General features: G+C 39.7%; 1 protein-coding gene and 1 long non-coding RNA gene across 2 annotated transcripts in view; one reads left to right on the forward strand and one right to left on the reverse strand.

Moving 5' to 3' along the window:
* Positions 1–17,454, reverse strand: part of SPATA5 (spermatogenesis associated 5) — a 395,498-nt gene that overhangs the window by 180,588 nt on the left and 197,456 nt on the right. The window lies entirely within an intron of this gene.
* Positions 13,920–17,454, forward strand: part of LOC109301130 — a 12,840-nt gene continuing 9,305 nt past the window's right edge. Inside the window, exon 1 of the long non-coding RNA XR_002098439.1 lies at positions 13,920–15,872. This is a non-coding gene — a long non-coding RNA (uncharacterized LOC109301130). The remainder of the gene's footprint in view (positions 15,873–17,454) is intronic.

Consider the following 17,454-nt stretch of genomic DNA (forward strand, 5'->3'; position numbering starts at 1 on the left):
AACATGTATTGGAAAAGACACCTTTGGAGACAAGTCAGTTGCCATTAGTGAAGGGTAAGGAAGCCCATCAAAGTGAAACTTCGCTGATTATGGGATGGAAGTTGTAAAAAATACATCTATGCATTGCAATGTAGGGCCATGGAGAGACACAGCAGGTAGATACAGCCATGTATGTGTGGTGCTCTGCTCAGGATATCGCACTTCTCAGAGCAGCTGAGCACTGTGCTAACATGGCTATACTGCTTCCAGTACTCAGGCTAACTTATTCAGAGCTAGCTTGGTCTCTGCATGGCACTGCAAAAGACCTACTGTTTGGGTGGAATTAAGAGGGAAGGGATCAACCTCACTGCAGAAGTTTCCGAAAAACCAGAGCTGGCTTTGACACTGACAACAGCAACTGTCAGCTAAGCAGAAGAAACATGGGGAAAGGAAAAGAACGACAGGGGAAAAAAAACCCAAAACAAAAGTAACTCCACTCCCTCCCTCCAACAACCCCCTCTTTATGGATTCCCTGCTTGATAGATAGGGAATCTACATAAAATGTTTTTCAGAACTGGAATACAACAGTGAAGTTGCAATCAGTTAGGAAGTAGCAAGGGCTAAAAGTAAGCAAATGAATGGGGGAAAAACCCCGAGAAAAGGAAGACAAGGATTTGGGTTGAGAAACAATAAATATGCAGACTAGAGGTATCAAAGATACAAATAAAAGGAGGACAATGGAGTGGAATGATAACAGATAAGGGAATTTCCTGATGAACATTGCCCATTTTCTTGTGGATTTAAATGGCAACATACACTGCATTGTAAGTAGGGAAGAAGAGAGACTGGAGAGTGATGAGAGTGCAAAACTTCATCAGAGAGAAGCAAGGTTATGCAAAGTAAAAGAAGTAAAACTGAATGGAAAGCAGAAACTTTATTTTAAAAAAGTGCTCAGTTTCACAAGGACAGAATGAGAAGTAAGCTAATGGGGATGGGGATGGGAGGGTGTTAATGTTAGTGACACAAGAGCAGACAGTGTCCCAGAAGAGGCAAATGAAGGATTAAAAAGTAGAGAAGATAGTATTTAACTTGAGAATGATGTCAACAAAATGAAGAAAGACTGAGCTGAAAGCAACAGAGAAGTTTAAGAACTGAACAGACAAAAGGCATGAGTCAAGACAGAAAGTGGTAGCAGTGATGGAAAAGGGCAAGTACTGGTTCAGAGAGAGACAACTGAGAATAAGAAAGATCTGAAAGAAAATAGTGTTTGGTAAAGACTAGGTCAAGAAAGTGCCTAAGATGGTGAACAGGGAGATTCTGTCCAAAGATGGAGATCAAACAAGGTGGTTAAAAAGAAAGATTTCAGTCTGACCAAGCTAATCTGACCTTGGAAACAGAACAAAATATTGTGTGTTTGCAGAAGAGTGGCAGGTAGTTTATTCATGTATAAACCAGCATCCTATTTTAAACTAAAGTTTTCACACCTAACATTTTTTGTGGCTTATAAAAACAGGGGAAAAGAAAAAAAAGAAAAGAATTAAACGTTTTCAAAAATTTAATTTTTAAGGAAATATATGTATTAGTCCTATATAACTACCATAAACATGAAGATTTCTGACATTTCTCAAAATGATACCATTTTACTGCAAGCAGCCACATTTACTACCCTCGTCACAAAAAATAACATTTAAAATTAGAATGCACAAGCAAAGACTGCAATTACTAAATATAAATTCAGTAGAAAATGTTGGCCAAATTCCAGGAATACTATATATTCAAATCCATCACGCACTGCATGTGACTGCAAACATTTGGCTGAGATAGACTTTGAAATCAGTGGAGCTGCACAAATGTACCTGAAAGAAAAACCTAATCTGCAGAATGTCCATTACTATAGATAATGCACAGCTGGATTTCCAGATCCCAGACTCAACTGGAAAGCTAGCAGGTAAGAAAAACCATTGTTTCACTTAAAACTGAACAAGCTTGATATGAAGTTTTAAAAAATGCCTAAATACAAGACATGTTAAAACTTCTGCTGTTCTTCAGTGCAATTATACAACCATCCAGAATCAAGTGCAGTACATATCTTCCTCCCTATCAAGGATCAGTTATTAATCTATTCCTATAATTTAATCTACTCTTTTGCTTTACATTTGGGTTTTATAATAATTTGGTGAGTGACCAGCAGCTTCTAATTGGAGACTGATTTTTCTAAAATTAGTCTTCCTCAGCAGGTACAGCTTTGTTCTCAAAATTTAAATTAGTAACAATAATTCTAATCAATCAAACATTACTGAATGTTTTGTGAAATCCCAGTAAAAGAACTCACCCTTCTTAATAAGCTCAACCAAAATACTCCACTATATGCTGAACATGTTACTCCACAATTATAAAATGAAAACCTCAAAAAGCTGGTTTCACTGGCTGAATTCTGCTGGTTTCACTATAGACTAATATAAATCTGACAAACCAGATAAATAAATCATACATCAGAGGAAGGAGAGTGGGTGATAAGTCTATTATTCCCCCCCCCAATATTTCTTTGTTTGCTTCAAATATAGTAAATCTCCCTAATTTCAAACCTAATTAGTACAGGATGTACTTTTTTAGTAACGTTGGGAGTATTCTTTGATGACAGTAGTGTATCAAATGCTTTAAGAAAACCAAAAAATAAAAAATTACCAGGTAAGCATGAGGGTAGAAGGTACTACATAGTGCCACTGGCAAAGAAGGAGGTATTTATGAAAGAGCTACAATAAGAAGTTTGTATTTAAGGTCTAATTAATACTTTTATTTTCTTCTGTGAACTTCACTGTGGCACCAAATCACACTTGAATTACAACCTGCTGCCATTTGAAAGTTTTAGGTGGGCTTTCATCTCCCAAGCTGTACTGCAGACACAAAGCCTTTGTGAGGATTTCATTTCACTCTGAATTAGTGTCTAACATTGAAAACTCCTTTCATCATCAGCTTGTATTGCCTTCAGGTGCCTATAAATTCCTCTCAGTCTTTGTGTAGCACTTGTCTATCAGACTGTGTCATCAATTTTACTGCAGGCAAGAGACAGACACACCTCTTCCTGAGACACAGACAACACAACAATTACCACAGCCACTCTTGCATTATCATTTCATATCAGCTCATTGCCAACTGCTAATCACCCAAGACTTGCTAACGAAAGTACATTGTACTTCCTAGGATCTCTGGGCTTCATTTTATTGATGCTAGAAAACATGTCCTGGAAGGGTCTCTCACAGCATCACTCAGTGCAAGAATCAGTCTGGTGGCACCTATTAATACCTCGTTCATGCCACAAGTATGTTTTTCACCTCCTATCTTCTATCCATGCACAATAAATTAAATAAATTTCTTCTCAGAAGAAGTTTGGGGAGGGGAGAATCTGTTTATAGCCTTCTTGCTGTGTTAAGTCTGTGTGGACAAACAAACAGGGCATCATTTCAATGACTGGGATTCATGGATGCTGCAACAATACAAAGAATAAACTAAAAAGAATGATAAAAATAATAGTATGGCTTTCCAGACAGATAGTTCAATTATATTTCTGCTAACAAGGATAAAGAACAGATTTGTCCTGCACAGCTCCAGAAATTAGGTACAGAATTACTGTCATGAATATATAAACAACATTCTTTTGTAACAGAAAAAAAAATGCTCACAGAACTATACTTTTTTAATGTTCACCATTTTTCGTATGTGCACACACCTGTCCATCTGGGAATGTAACAATTCAAGACATTGGTCATGGGATAGAGAGCCTGAAGCCTCAAGGGTCATTGGTTTAAATTTGCCCACAGTTTGCAGAACTCAAAATTTATTACTATCTGGTGTCTGTCGGTAGCTTCCAAATCAACTACAAATGAACCACCACACTATTGCTGAGCTGCCTAACAGAAGCTGGTCTATAGTGGTAGAAAAATTTATTCAGTATAACCTAAAATGTGAATTTAAACATAGTGCAGGATGAGCCTTTGGTTTTGTTTTTTTCCAATTGAAATGGTCACTTAAAGGAGTTTTAAACAAAAGCCAAAAATATTGTCATTATATATTAATGAGAGTCTGCCCATGGACAAGACCCAAACCATATTCTTAGCGTCTACGAATTGTCTCTTCAGTTTCTAGTTGAAGAACATCAAAGGATAGTGTAAAGGCACACCTTACAGACCAGAGGTGGGCAATTATTTCAGCTGGAGGGCCACTTAATGAGTTTTGGGGACCTGTTGAGGGCCGCATCCATCTCTCTCTCTCTCCCTGCCTCCCTCCTCCTATCTCTCCCTCTTTTTCTCTCCCTGTGTGTCTCTCCCTCCTCCTCTCTCTGTGTGCGTCTCTCTCTTCCTCTCTGTGCATGTGTGTGTCCAGGCTCCTGAACCTGCCTGCTGTGTCCCCAGCTTATGCCACCATCCATCTGCTGCTAGGGAAGCTCTGCCCAGCTCCACAGCTGATACCTGATGCTTCTGGGCCGAGGCAGTCCCGCCTGCCTGGCGCCACGCATCAGCTGCAACTGCTGGTGGCCGCCCACAAGCCAGATCCAGTGAGTTGGCAGCCATCCACCCACGGGCCGAATCGAGTCTGTTGGTGGGATGGATCTGGCCCGTGGCCCATATTTTGCCCATCCGTTATAAACTAACTGAATCAGAAATGCTTATGCATCTTCTCCCTGACTTCAGACTAACACAGCTAACTACTTCCTCCTGCGCAAGGGGGCAGGGAGAAGTCTCTTGCCTGGACAGAGACCTGAACTCCTCAGTTGAATCTTACCATTTTTAGAGCTTTAAAAATATGTTAAGACTCATTGATTAATTGTGTCCATAAGTGCTAAGTAAAATAATTTCTGTATGTCCCCAGGAAAATATTCTCACTATTACTTCAAAATAAAAAGTATCAATGACACTAGCAGCTACTGCTCTACCAAAGATTTGATGCCAACTTATAACAAGCAATATTTTATTGCTATAATCAATACCAAACATGTGGTAAGTCATTCTCAGCTTTCATGCCTCAGCTCTTGAATTTCCTTCCCCCTGTGGTCCATCAGAGCCTGAGCCTGGATTTTTCCTAGAAGTACTGTCAGATTTTTATCTTTATTTTTTTTTGTGGGGGGGACACCCCTTCAAGCAGGAAGGGTTAGGTTTTGGGACATTTCTGGGGAGTCTGTTCTAGTGCATATTATTTTTGCATTTTTCTCTCTCTCTATAATTCACCTTTGTATACTGAGCTTCTTTTGGATAGGAGAGCATATAAATCTAATATATACATACATCTGGTTATCTGCACCAGCAAACTCCTTTATAGTACAATGGATACAGTATTCGCTACATGTATTCTAGGAAGCCTCCTTCAGGGTAGGCCTGGCTTTGTCTTGAGCTTTAATTCTGACATATCCACCACATAGATGCAGTGCCTGACTGGTTTTGACTTCTGAAGTAGGAGCCCCAGCAACTCTTCCCCTTCAGCCCCCTCTCTCCTCCCACCATATGAACAAACAAAAGTGTATCATCAAATCCTTCTTCTGGACCCATTGAGCCTCCAAGCTGTTAAATCCTACCCAAATGTGTATTTTGTTTCTTTGTCAGCCCTTTGATTCTGTTTCATAGGAAGGAAGTGATGATAAACAAATTACAGCACAAAGCATGTGAGCTCTGGCAGGCAGTTTCAAAGCTATTGACAAAAAAACAGTCCATTCACTGCAAGCGTCCTACTTTTACAATCTGTGTCTCTGATCAGGATGCAGGGAAGAACTAATTCAACACTTCCTGATGGAAAAATACCTTGTGGGCGTGTTTGATTTCCAGAGACAATGCTTTGTCATGTGGTGCTTTTCTCTCCATCGCTTTTTCTAAAGAGCTGAATGAGTTGCCCTGAAATAATGTAGTAATACTTCAATTCTATAAGAGCTATTTTTCCTCAGGAAAAGAAAAAGAAAAAGAAAGGTTTTTCTATAACGTCTGGAACCTTTATTCATAGTGGTCTCCTCTAAATAGAAAAGTGCACAGCGGGGGTTAGATAATGAGTGTTAAGAAAAGTCACCCACAAATTTACAATAGAATTTGTTAACCAATTCAAACAGAATTTGGCTTTACAGTAGGGCTGTTAAATTTAAGTACTTCAAAGTTGTCTGTCCTATAGCAAGGGAGATACAGGTTGCAAAGTGACTGTTAACAAACACAGTCACCTTTTCATAAGTACCTCATCACCATTTCACCTACATAGATATATGCTTTTGTAAATGACAGCTTGCTTTGTTCACAGCATCTGACAACGTAGGCTGTCACCTGAAAACTTGTGCCTCTCTACACCAGTTAATCTCTGCAGGGAATCTCCACGGTGCATTTCTAAGTAGAAAACGTGTCACCTGTCCTGCAGGATGGGGGGGGTCCCTGTCCAGTGAGGGAAAGTGGGCAATGTGCGTTTTACCCAATGAAGTGGATCAGCTGTGCAAGGACACATCGTACCGCAACTGATCTACCACATTTGGTGACAGTCTGTTTAAACTCCTACGGTGCTACCCTTCTCTGCCTTCTGCCTGACTTCAGACTAATAGGGCTACCTATCCCTCTATAAACAATCATCTGGCCAATACATTCCATGGCAAGGAATAGAAATTTCAGTGACAGCACGGTCCTACTCTCTAAACTAGCAAAACCCTGCTCCCCCATCAAGGCTTCAAACCTTCCTAAGTTCCTTACATGCACACGATTTGCATTTTCTTGGGTTTCTGTAGACTTCCTTTTGATCTTTTGCCTCTTAAACACGTTATGGCCCACAAAATTCCCTTTTCTGAATCAGAATCTAATATACTCTGAAACAAGCCACACCTAAAGCCTGCAGAGAAAGATCTGTTACATTTTGGAAAGTCTCCTGCAAATTCAGAAATGGGGTATCTGGGGTAAATTACTTCTGGGAATCTGTAAAGCTCCCCATAAAGAGTCCCCCACGTTGCCATCAATTTATCACTGGTCATGTAACATGTAACTGCATTTTGTAAATTCTCATGAGGATGCTAGGGTTTTTTTGACAGAGGCAGAGATAATTTTTACATCATGCTCTTCTGAAAGGCTGATTTCTGGAGCATTTGGTAATAGGGCTGGATCTATTCTCTATCTTTCTGTAGGTGGAAGCAAATTTATGCTTGAGGGCATGGAAGAAACTTGATTTTTTTTTAAATTTATTTTCACTTCAGTCTACCTCAATACGTGCTTCTATATGCAACATAGTAGATACTGGACTTCTGTTTTTAGGCCATTTTTACATAAATAGAAAGGATTTCAAATGTTCAAAACTTCTTGACAACAACTCTGAAAACATTTCAGCAGATGAGCATGAGGGATGAATTTTGTTCAGCTGAACAAAACAGGCAAGGAGCCACCCGTTTCTTTAACTATTAACCGTTCTGCACACCTGCTAAGATAAGAGTAATAAAATCCCATGTTTCAAGTTGTAAACTGATCGGTAGAGGTATCAAGAAGGATTTCCTTCCTATGTGTAGTATTAACGCAGGTGGTTAGGTACCTTCCAAAGGCTTCAAGTGAAATGAATAAAGCTGCATAGCCATAGAAGAGATCACGTGAAAGGAGACTAACAGCAAAAGATGCTATTGGGAGTAATCACCATGACTACAGAAACTGCTGTCTTCCTTGTATTTCTCTTAATGTTTAATCTCTACATGCAATTTACAGTCATCAAGGTGTAATTTCCACAACGTAAATAATTGCTAGAAGAAGGGACTGCACCCAGAGGGTTCCATGTACAAAATAAGGACATGCTTGCCTTTCAGGATTGCTTAAACAGTAAGTTTCACAGTCTTGTAGCTTTGCTAATTAAGTAAAAAAGTATGCCACAATAGCAAAGCAATTTGCAATAATGTCAGCATCTACTACCCATGTGACAGTGTAGTGCAAAGACGGTGTTCTTTAATTCAGTTTTTAATTAATTTAACCCCACAGTTATTTGTATAAAAGAAACAACCTTACTGGTTTTATTTAAGTCTATTTTACTGAAAAAAGCGAAGTTAGCGAATACTGGGGTTATGACTTCTTTTGCCATAGGAGCTTAAAACTTCCATCTGGATGAGTCATTCAGTCAGACAAGCTTTTCCTTTAACAAATATCTCACCCAGGTTTCTCATTCTGTCTCTCCCTACCTGTCCCATATTGTAAACCACTGGTAACAGAGAAATAATCCCAAATTCTGGGCAAGAGGTTGCTGGCCTGTAGCATGCTACTGACTGACCAGTGACTCCAGGCACTTAGGATGTTTATACCTGAGAACAGAGACATACATGTTTTCATTGATGTCTAAGGTGCCAACATGTACCATGGGGCTGAACAAAGCTGTTTACCATAACATGCCATGAAATGCGTCGAAAAAGTTTTATATCAGGTACCCACATAGGAGCTGAACACAGCAAAAGCAGCATTTTGATTTCATCTCTGCAAAACTGGTATCTTTGTACTAGCCAGTACATCTGCCAAGTAACTCAGTAATTCTTATTACAGAGGAAAGATTAAATCATGAACAACAAAATCCATCCAGTTTAGAATTTTTGAAGACCAGTTCATGGTTTCAGTCTATCTGCTCCTTCATTTATTCATTCTGAGCTCAGTAAGTCTTTTTTCTTCCAATATAAAATTAAACAAATTGTTAGAACTGCTGAAATGGGCAGGATTAATGGAACAGCATCTTAAAGGAACCAATGCTTAAATTAACTCCATCATTATTGTGCTTGTCCTCAGCCTACATGTCTGAAAAGGCTTGTGGAGAAAAATATACTGTTCTGAAACAAATAGAAACATCAAGTTAATGAAGATGCACAAAGGAAGTGTGACTGCCTGATGAAGCAAGGGCCTAGGACGCAGGACCTGTATTCTAATCCATGAGCATCTCTGGAGCACCTCAAATTACATACTTTAAACTTGAGCATTATACTTACCTAGTTTACCTAGAGGTTAGAAAGCTTAATTTCTACTGGTAAAGCAACACTGAATCTTGAAATGAGAAGCTCAACACCAGGGCAAAACAATTATTAATGCTCATCTGTAATGTAATGCTACTTATAAAAGCCTAATGTAGGCATTAATGCCAAGGCAAATCACTTGCCCATATTGTGTCATGGCACAAGTGACTGCATACCAGACCTTCATTCGGCCTTCTGTTCTCCAGGCTCCACAGAATCCCATTTTAAACCATATTCTTTGGGAATACTCTTTACTCCTCTCCATTTCTAACACCCATGATGACACTACAGGAATGCTGAAAAAGATCCACTGATGATCACTAGATCCACAGGGGTGTTAGACTGTATTGTCTTTAGAAGTGACTTTTATCTGCTTGACCATAAAGCTACACACCAGTGTATGAGTAATGAGGATGCTGAACGTTGGCTACATCCGCTCCGTTTGGCAGAAAGCTTTTCTTTTAAACAGCTGAACATAACCTATGGAATCTTCCCTAAAACTAAAAGCAATATTCCCTATAGAATGTCTGGTGCTTAATTCTGGAACAATGTTTTGCATCTACCTCTCCAAGAAATCAAGAGTTGAAGGCTCTCCTGATTCTGGAATAATTTACAAAGAAGAACATTTATGTGCCACCAGACCCTTTACTGTACCCCCATGGCTTTTCTTTGTTTCAAAAACAACAGGTGGGGGGAGGTGAAGGGGGAAGTACTTCTTTCCCTTTCTAAAAATAATCTGTTTTAATCACATTTAACATTTAAAACAAACATTAGAAAGGAGAGGGTGCCCCTTTATAATTATGGAGCTTGATAACTACCTGGTGGCTTGCAACAGACCCAGTTTCAAATGCATCTTGCTTAGTTTCTCCCTTGATAATGTAATCTAATCTTCTGGCTATGCTTTCATCTGGCACCCAGTGCTGCACATTGTTTATAAAACAACAATCTCATCTTAGGTAATGACAGAACAAAGGCAAGGAAAAGCAGCTTTAGTAATACTACAGCATTAACCACTTCAAAAGTAACTATGTTGGTATAATTTACATTGGCTGTATTTACAAAAATAGTATTTTCTTCTAAGTGAGAGACCCTAACCTAAGCTCACCTTGTACTGGACATTATTGTTTCCGTGTATGCAGCATGGAAGCTATCAAAGTGCCAACTGTGCAAGTCAAAACTAAAAAGATTTTACCCAAACAGAGGTATTTGAAGTATGCCATAGTCTGAAATCATATACTGCCATCACATCTCCGTATCTTATTTGAAAATACAGACATTGGCTATGACAAGCATTCACTTGTTTCAAATTATTGGATTATGACAATGGGTTAGCAGCAATATTTTTGTTTTGTTCAGGAGGTCTCCATTTCATAGCATCTTTAGAGATGCTAGCAGACTCTAAGACCAAGCTTAAAGTTCCAAAAAACAGCTGAAAAGTGTGGGGATTTCTTTTAGAATGTAGACGTTTCTGTTTTAGACTGCAACAGCCAGTATGCCCTGCTAAAGATACTTTCCATCATTTACTTCCCTGTGGGCTCTAATTTTCCTGAAACCAGGCAATCACAACTGGCTTTCGGCAGCCTTCCAATTTCCCCTTCAAGCACAGGTGCTACACAGTGGAAAATCAGGATCAATAAATCCTGAAGTTTCAGTGCTCATATACTAAGGAAGAAAGTGGTAGTGCAACATTAAAAATAGTCTTGCTGTCAACACCTGGAAGTGGTATGGAGAGGAGCTGGGAAGTAGCTTGGTTAAACACATATAGATTGAGATCTGCAGACCCAAAACAATTCTAACCAGTGAATCCCCATCTTAGTCACATTTACCCTGGCTATGCCTCTGTATCTCTTACACTACAAACTCTACTAAAATAATAGGAATTAGGTGATTTCCAAGGTAAACAACCAATCTGATGCTGTTTTCTCCTCATCTCTGTCTTGGTGCAGGAAGAGTGGAAGGAGATACAAAAAGCTGGAAGTTCCAGTATAAAATATAAATGAAACCAAATTATTGTGGTGCCCCAAACAGTGCCCATTCATGTTGACTACAGTTCCATGAATTTTATTTGTGAAAGCTTTGTGTGCTTTGGATAAAAGGTACTATTATGCAAACACAAAGTGTACTTGGTTCTAGTACTACAAAAAAGTTCTTTCAAGCTGTACCCTCACAATCCATTGCATCAGCAGATCTCCTTCCATACGATGAAGGACATTGTATGCACTATGATGACATCCCCCTAAAAGTAAACTAGCTTTAATTAAATATGTACCGCTGATCCAAACTAGTTTAATTATTATAAGGCTATCAGAGACATACAAAATGTCATTGCTGTTTGTTTCTCATTTTTATTAAATAAAAGTTCCTATCCCTCCTCACTAGCATTGTGAAATTTTTCTCTAGCTCAGCTACTAAGACAAACTTTTATTTCCACCATTAGCAGCACAGAACTGCAATACAGCAAATGCAATGTGACAATCTGCTCAAGCAGGAATCAACAAATCAAAGATAGGATGATCCCCGGTTCTTGTGCTGTCAGTCTCAGACTGAGAGCATTCCCTTGGGGCAAGCCAATCAAGTCAATGTAGATAGAAAGCTAGGGGTAAAGAAGGAATATCACAGAAAGCCAAGTGCAGAATTTGTGCTTTCTAGGGCACGGTTTATGAGCTGAAACATCCACTGGCAGTAGAGTTAGCCCAGAAATGTAACAATATTAATTTATTTTATGATACTTCACATTGGTACCAATTATAATACAATTCTATTTGGATAGTTGCCTATTTGGGGAGAACATAGGACGGGGGTGGGCAAAATGCAGTCCGGGGGCATTCTATCCAGCCAGGCATTCTATCCAGCTCACGGGACCCCTAAAAAAATTAGAAAATTAATATTAATCTGCCCTGAGCTGCTTGTCATGCGGCCCTTGATGGCTCGCTGAAACTCGGTAAGCGGCCCTCTCCCCAAAATAATTGCCCGCCCGACATAGGACAAAAGAAAAACATTTTGATAAAATTTCAGAAGTCCTTCTAATGAAGTTATTTCAAGACATTAACATACTTGAGAGGTGCCTCAAAGGCTAGGGACAGACATTACACATAAACGAGTTTAAATGATCAGAAACTGGTTTAAACCTGTAACAGAACAGATGTTCAGTACACATAAACCAGTTTGAAAATGGCTGAAACCAGTTTTAGATAAACTTGGTTGAATGGAGTATCAGACTTAACTGATTCAGGTCAAACAGGTTTATACAATGTCTGTCCCAGACCCCTTCCTGGTTTAAGTTAAACCAGACTCCCCCAGCATCCCGGCATGCTTTCAGGGCTGGGTGTGGCTCTCAGCTCCACAGTAGAGCTGGCTCCTCCCCTCTGCTCCCTGGCTGGAGCTCCAACAGAGACTACAGGAGTCTACCTGGCTTCCCCCCGCTCCCCACCTCCCCATACCACTCCCTGCTAAGCAGGGATTCTCCACTCCCCTCTGCCTTACACAGACACCTCTCAGCATTAGCCAGCAGACCACAGGCTGGCTACGGTCTGTGCTGTGGGAGACCAATTTCTTCTTTGGAAAAGCTGTTTAAAAAGAGCTTGAACTAATGGAGAAAAGCTTTTTTTTTCTGGTGGTGTGATAAACACTATGTTATCAAATGCCTGCTGGGGGCAGGGGAACCCTCCTTAATCAAAGCTTCCTGCCCGGGCCTGGCCACGCCCCAGTTTAGCCTAGCCAGGTTAGACTAACCTGCAAAGATTGAATCAATTCAGGCTCAGGCTTTTTGAATGTCTGTCCCTAGCCAAAAAGACCAGCAAGCAAAGATATGCAAAAGCTTTGCTAACAGCCCAGAGAACTTGTTCTGTTTCTCCATCCAAATAAGGCAAGTTACTATTAAGACAAAAAGGGAAAAACAAACAATCCCCTTGCTCCTTAATAGCCTCTGTTTTGTTTTGGTTTTTTTTTTTTTGAGGGGGAGGGTGCTTATAACTGTAGATAATAGCATGAAAAATTGTGTTAACTGTCCTTTTTCTCTCACCTCTAACCTCACACACAAGCCTCATTTCTGCATTCTATTGTGTCTTCAGATACGTTACTAAATGTTTAAATGCAAATAGTTAGTTTACCAAACTCTTATTTCCATTCTTCCTGTCTTTGAAGTTTCTCATATGTCTTTAGACTGCAATTGCTTCTAAGACGGCGCCAAACTCTTGAGAGTAAAGCCTCCAAAGCTGGTTTTGCTCAATGCCAGCTGACCACAGAGTTAAGAGACAGAATCCTCCATTCCAGTTGAGAAGCCAGTAGGCCATGAGTGCTACTACTAACATGCAGAGAAGCAGTCACATTACACTGTACTTCACTTTCCACACTGCACATTCACTGTTTGCAGATCCACTAGTAAAAACTTCCGCTGTTCCCAGATCTCCAAGAGACCTTTGTCCCAGGAATGCCAAGTTCCACTGCACCAACTTTCTGCTGCTTTCCTCCATCCTGTACAGGGGAAACACTTCTATTCCTCATAACAACTACTACTTTAATGGAAAGGTGAACTGTCCCTCCTTAACTGCATGTGGCATCTATTCTGAAGCTAAATGATGTCAGTATCAGGATTGTCAACATGTACCTAAAAATAGTCAGAGTAGTCATGTCATGAGATTTGACTTAATACTCATGAGATATTTTTAAAGAATAGTAAATTTTGTATTTTTTCTCCAAACTTTGGAGCCATGAGAGTGTAGTCATGTTTTCCAGCTCTACTGCAGAACCAAGAGGGAGAGAAACTTTTTTTAGACAAAAGCTAAAAGCTTTCTTCGCTACTGCTGCTGCTATTATTGTTATTGCTGTATATATTTCTTAATATCATTCCTTATATTAATATTAAGTATGTTATTAATATGCTATTAACAATATTCCTTAGTAACATTAATAAGCCATGTTAAAATTGTATTTACGTTGTATAATAGTTATCAGGTCATTTTTTTTAAAAGTATCAGTGTAAAGCAAGAATGCTATAAAACTACAAGGCGGTTCCTTTAATGCCAATATTTAAAACCAAATTTTTCCAACTCACAGAAAGAATGCCTCTAGCAATCTCACAAAAAGTAGAGTACTTTGTCCCGTCCCTCCCCCATGTTCTGAGAGGAAGTTGTTATGACAGAACAGGTGCGAAGCTTTGACTCAATACATACGCATGACTCCCCATTATATACCCATCACTTAGAAGACCACTTATATTGTCCTTTACCATGAGGTTATGCTGGAGGTGAAAGAAGCCACGCCACATTCTATCAATCCAACATTCTGCACACAGAAACTGTCTCTTTGCATTGGTATATAGAAGGCAACACACGCACACTGTCCTTCCCCTCCCCGTGCCTTCAATCCTCCTCTGCCTTTAAAAATTAAATCGATATCTCAGATGAGTCATTTAAATAAATTATGTATAGACACTAACCAAAAGAAAGGTGCCCTCATTAAAAGTTTAATTTTTTACAAGTATTCGACTAACAACAGTAAGAAGATCAGATGGATTTAAAATGCTTCTAATGATAATTAGTTTCCCTGCCACAAACAGCTGTTATATCCAATCAAGCCTGGCAACAATAATATTGTTATTGGTTCCAGGCAGCATTTGCACCTGAACCATTCACTTTTCAATGAAATCCTCTGCCTGCTACTTATCCCACTGCTCTTGAAATGGCTCTGCAGTTGAGAAGTGCCTTTTAATAACAGCACAGAAGGTATTAGAAAGGTGGTGGACATGAAAGAATGTTTTCCATTTTAAAAAAAAATCCTCAACAATTTAATAAAGGCAAACTGCCTGAACATTTGGGTTAAAATCAGGTATTGATATTATTTCAGTTACTGATTTTGATGATAAAGGTCTCTGTTTTCCACTATACATTAAAATACTTCTGCATCTCCTTATCCCTGTGTGACCACATATTTTGTAGTAGGCAGAGAAATTTTAAATACAATTCTGTATTTGACAGATGTGAGCACATGCTTCATTTTAGTAACCGACAGTCTCATCTATGCGGTGATCCAGGAGAAAACAACAACTGCAATGCAATGCATACGAAGTACCAAATTCAAACCTGGCATAAGCAGTTTCATTTAAATCACTGATATTTTACCAGATCTAACTTTATCCCAGTAATTAAAGTAAACCACCACTAATGATAAGCCAGTGCCTTTTGCAAGTTCTAGTCTGGTACAGTAAATAATTTTTTTTTAAACTCTTCAAACCAAAAGGCCCCCTCGCCATAATTATATAATAATGGATCTCTGCCCCAGTGCTATAATAATCTCGCCAAATGTCACTTATCCAGCAAATTGATGCTGTTTCCCACAAAGCACTGCCATTGATTTTTGGTCTGCACAAAAATTAACCAGCCTGGAGGAATTATTGACTGCCTGCTTCATAATGATGACTGATTATAAGTGAATCACTGCTTTATTATATGGCCATTTCTCTTGTCTTGTAGGAAAGCTATCTTTGGGCTCCAACTGCTACAGATCCTGCATTTAGTGAAAAAGGGAAGACTTTATCAGTTAAAGAAGGTCTTTTTAAGAAATATTTTAAAATTCATCTTACTTTCCTAGCTTTTCTAGGAAAACATTAAGTTACATAAAGAATATTTAAACCTGTAAAGGTTATTGTTCTTCCCCTCCCCCCACTCCAAAACTGTCTGGAGCCAGACTACATAAGACTGTTGTGCCCTGGGCTAAAATGGAAGGGGTGGGGGAGCCTGTTTACAATTACTCCATTCCTGTTTTTAATGAATCTTTCTGAATGACCACTAAGTACTGGTTTTGTTCTTCAGGAACAAGGGAACTATTACTGGAGAACTAAGAAAGGAAGGAAAAGGGAAAGCAAACGGAAAGCTGCCAAACTCAAAAGGCGTCTCAAACATTCCAACTGTATATCCCGGAGGTAATCCACTCCACAGGCCCAAGGTTGTCTTTGCACATTTGCAATTTTCACCCCCACCCCTTTTCTTTCCTTTTTATGCTGAAGTGAGCCAGCTGAGACAAAGTAAAACAGATCACATTAAAGCCAAGGTAAAGGCTAATAGGTAAGTACTAAACATGAAGAAGTACATGAATAAAACCTTACATGGTTAAACAGATCTCAGTCTAACCATTGAAGCAACTATGCATAACACTGTTCACTATTTGCATTTTGCTATTAGTGCTACTTGAAAATGTCCAGATAATCAAGTGATGCATTTCAAAGCCTTGTGACCAACACATTCCTAAAGCATATGACGGAGCACATACATCTCACACCCTCGTTTGGCTCACTTGCATGTTGTCTGCTATTTATCTCTCTTCTGGAACCACTTCTGATGTACTAAATTTCCCATAAGCTTCAAACACCTGACTCTATCCTATTCCATTATGTCGTTGGAGGTGCCAGCTATTTGAAATGCACCACAGGTTTCTTTAAAAAAAAAAAAATGGTCTCCATTGACAAGCTTCTAGCTACCCCAATATTAGCTACCATGGATGTCACATCTCTGTACATCAGCATCTCCCATAAGGATGGATTACAAGCCAAAAAGAACCTTATCCCCAATGAGAACACTGCTTCTGTTTCCACTGTACTCTTCCACTTGGTCCTCTCACACGGCTACTTCAGATTTGGAGACTCATTAACCTATAAACGAAATGGCACTGCTACGGGCACACATATGGTCCCCCGATATGCTAATATATTTATGACAGACTTTATGACAGAGCTTGACCAGGAATTCGCCAGGGAAATGGCTGAGGCTGCACAGTACTGATCCATAGTTGTCATGGGAGACATCTACCCGGACATCTTATGGGAACAGCACTTGGCCAAATCCAATTGGTCTGAGCTCTACCTGTCTCAAGAAGCATGGATGAGCTCTACCTGTCTCAAGAAGCCTATGGGCCAACAAGGGGTAAGGTGCTGGACCTGGTACTGGACAAAGGGAATCATCTTATCAGTGACCTAAGAATCAAAGGGAAGCTGGGTTACAGTGACCATGAGCTGATCACTTTCACTATCCACCATAAAGCTGGCAAGTCAGCCAGGAATGCATTAGTACTCAACTTTAGGAAAGCCAGCTGTCATAAGCTCAGGAGACTTGTTCGAGGCCCTGAGAGGCCATGATTCAATTTATGATGAGTGGTTGCTCCTTAAGGAAGTGATCTTATAAGTACAAAGGAAGTCCATCCCAACCCATGGGTGAGGTGGTAAATGAGCTCAGCAACCCCCTTGGCTCAACAGAGAACTCATGGGCCTCCTACGTCTAAAAAGAGAGGCTTACAAAGAATAGAAGACAGGAAACACCACTAAGAAGTATTCTGCACTGGTCCACACCTGTAGGGAGTGAACAAGGAAAGCCATGGCTGCAATGGAACTCCAACTGGCTACACAAACCAAGGACAATAAAAGGTCCTTCAGATGCGTGAGAAGTCAGAAGAAAAACAGGGCAACACTGGACCCCTGCTAAACCAACTGGGGCAGCTGACAACCGACACCC

This window comes from Gavialis gangeticus, unplaced genomic scaffold (assembly GCF_001723915.1).
Source record: "Gavialis gangeticus isolate Ggan-Ray unplaced genomic scaffold, GavGan_comp1, whole genome shotgun sequence".
NCBI lineage: Eukaryota > Metazoa > Chordata > Crocodylia > Gavialidae > Gavialis > Gavialis gangeticus.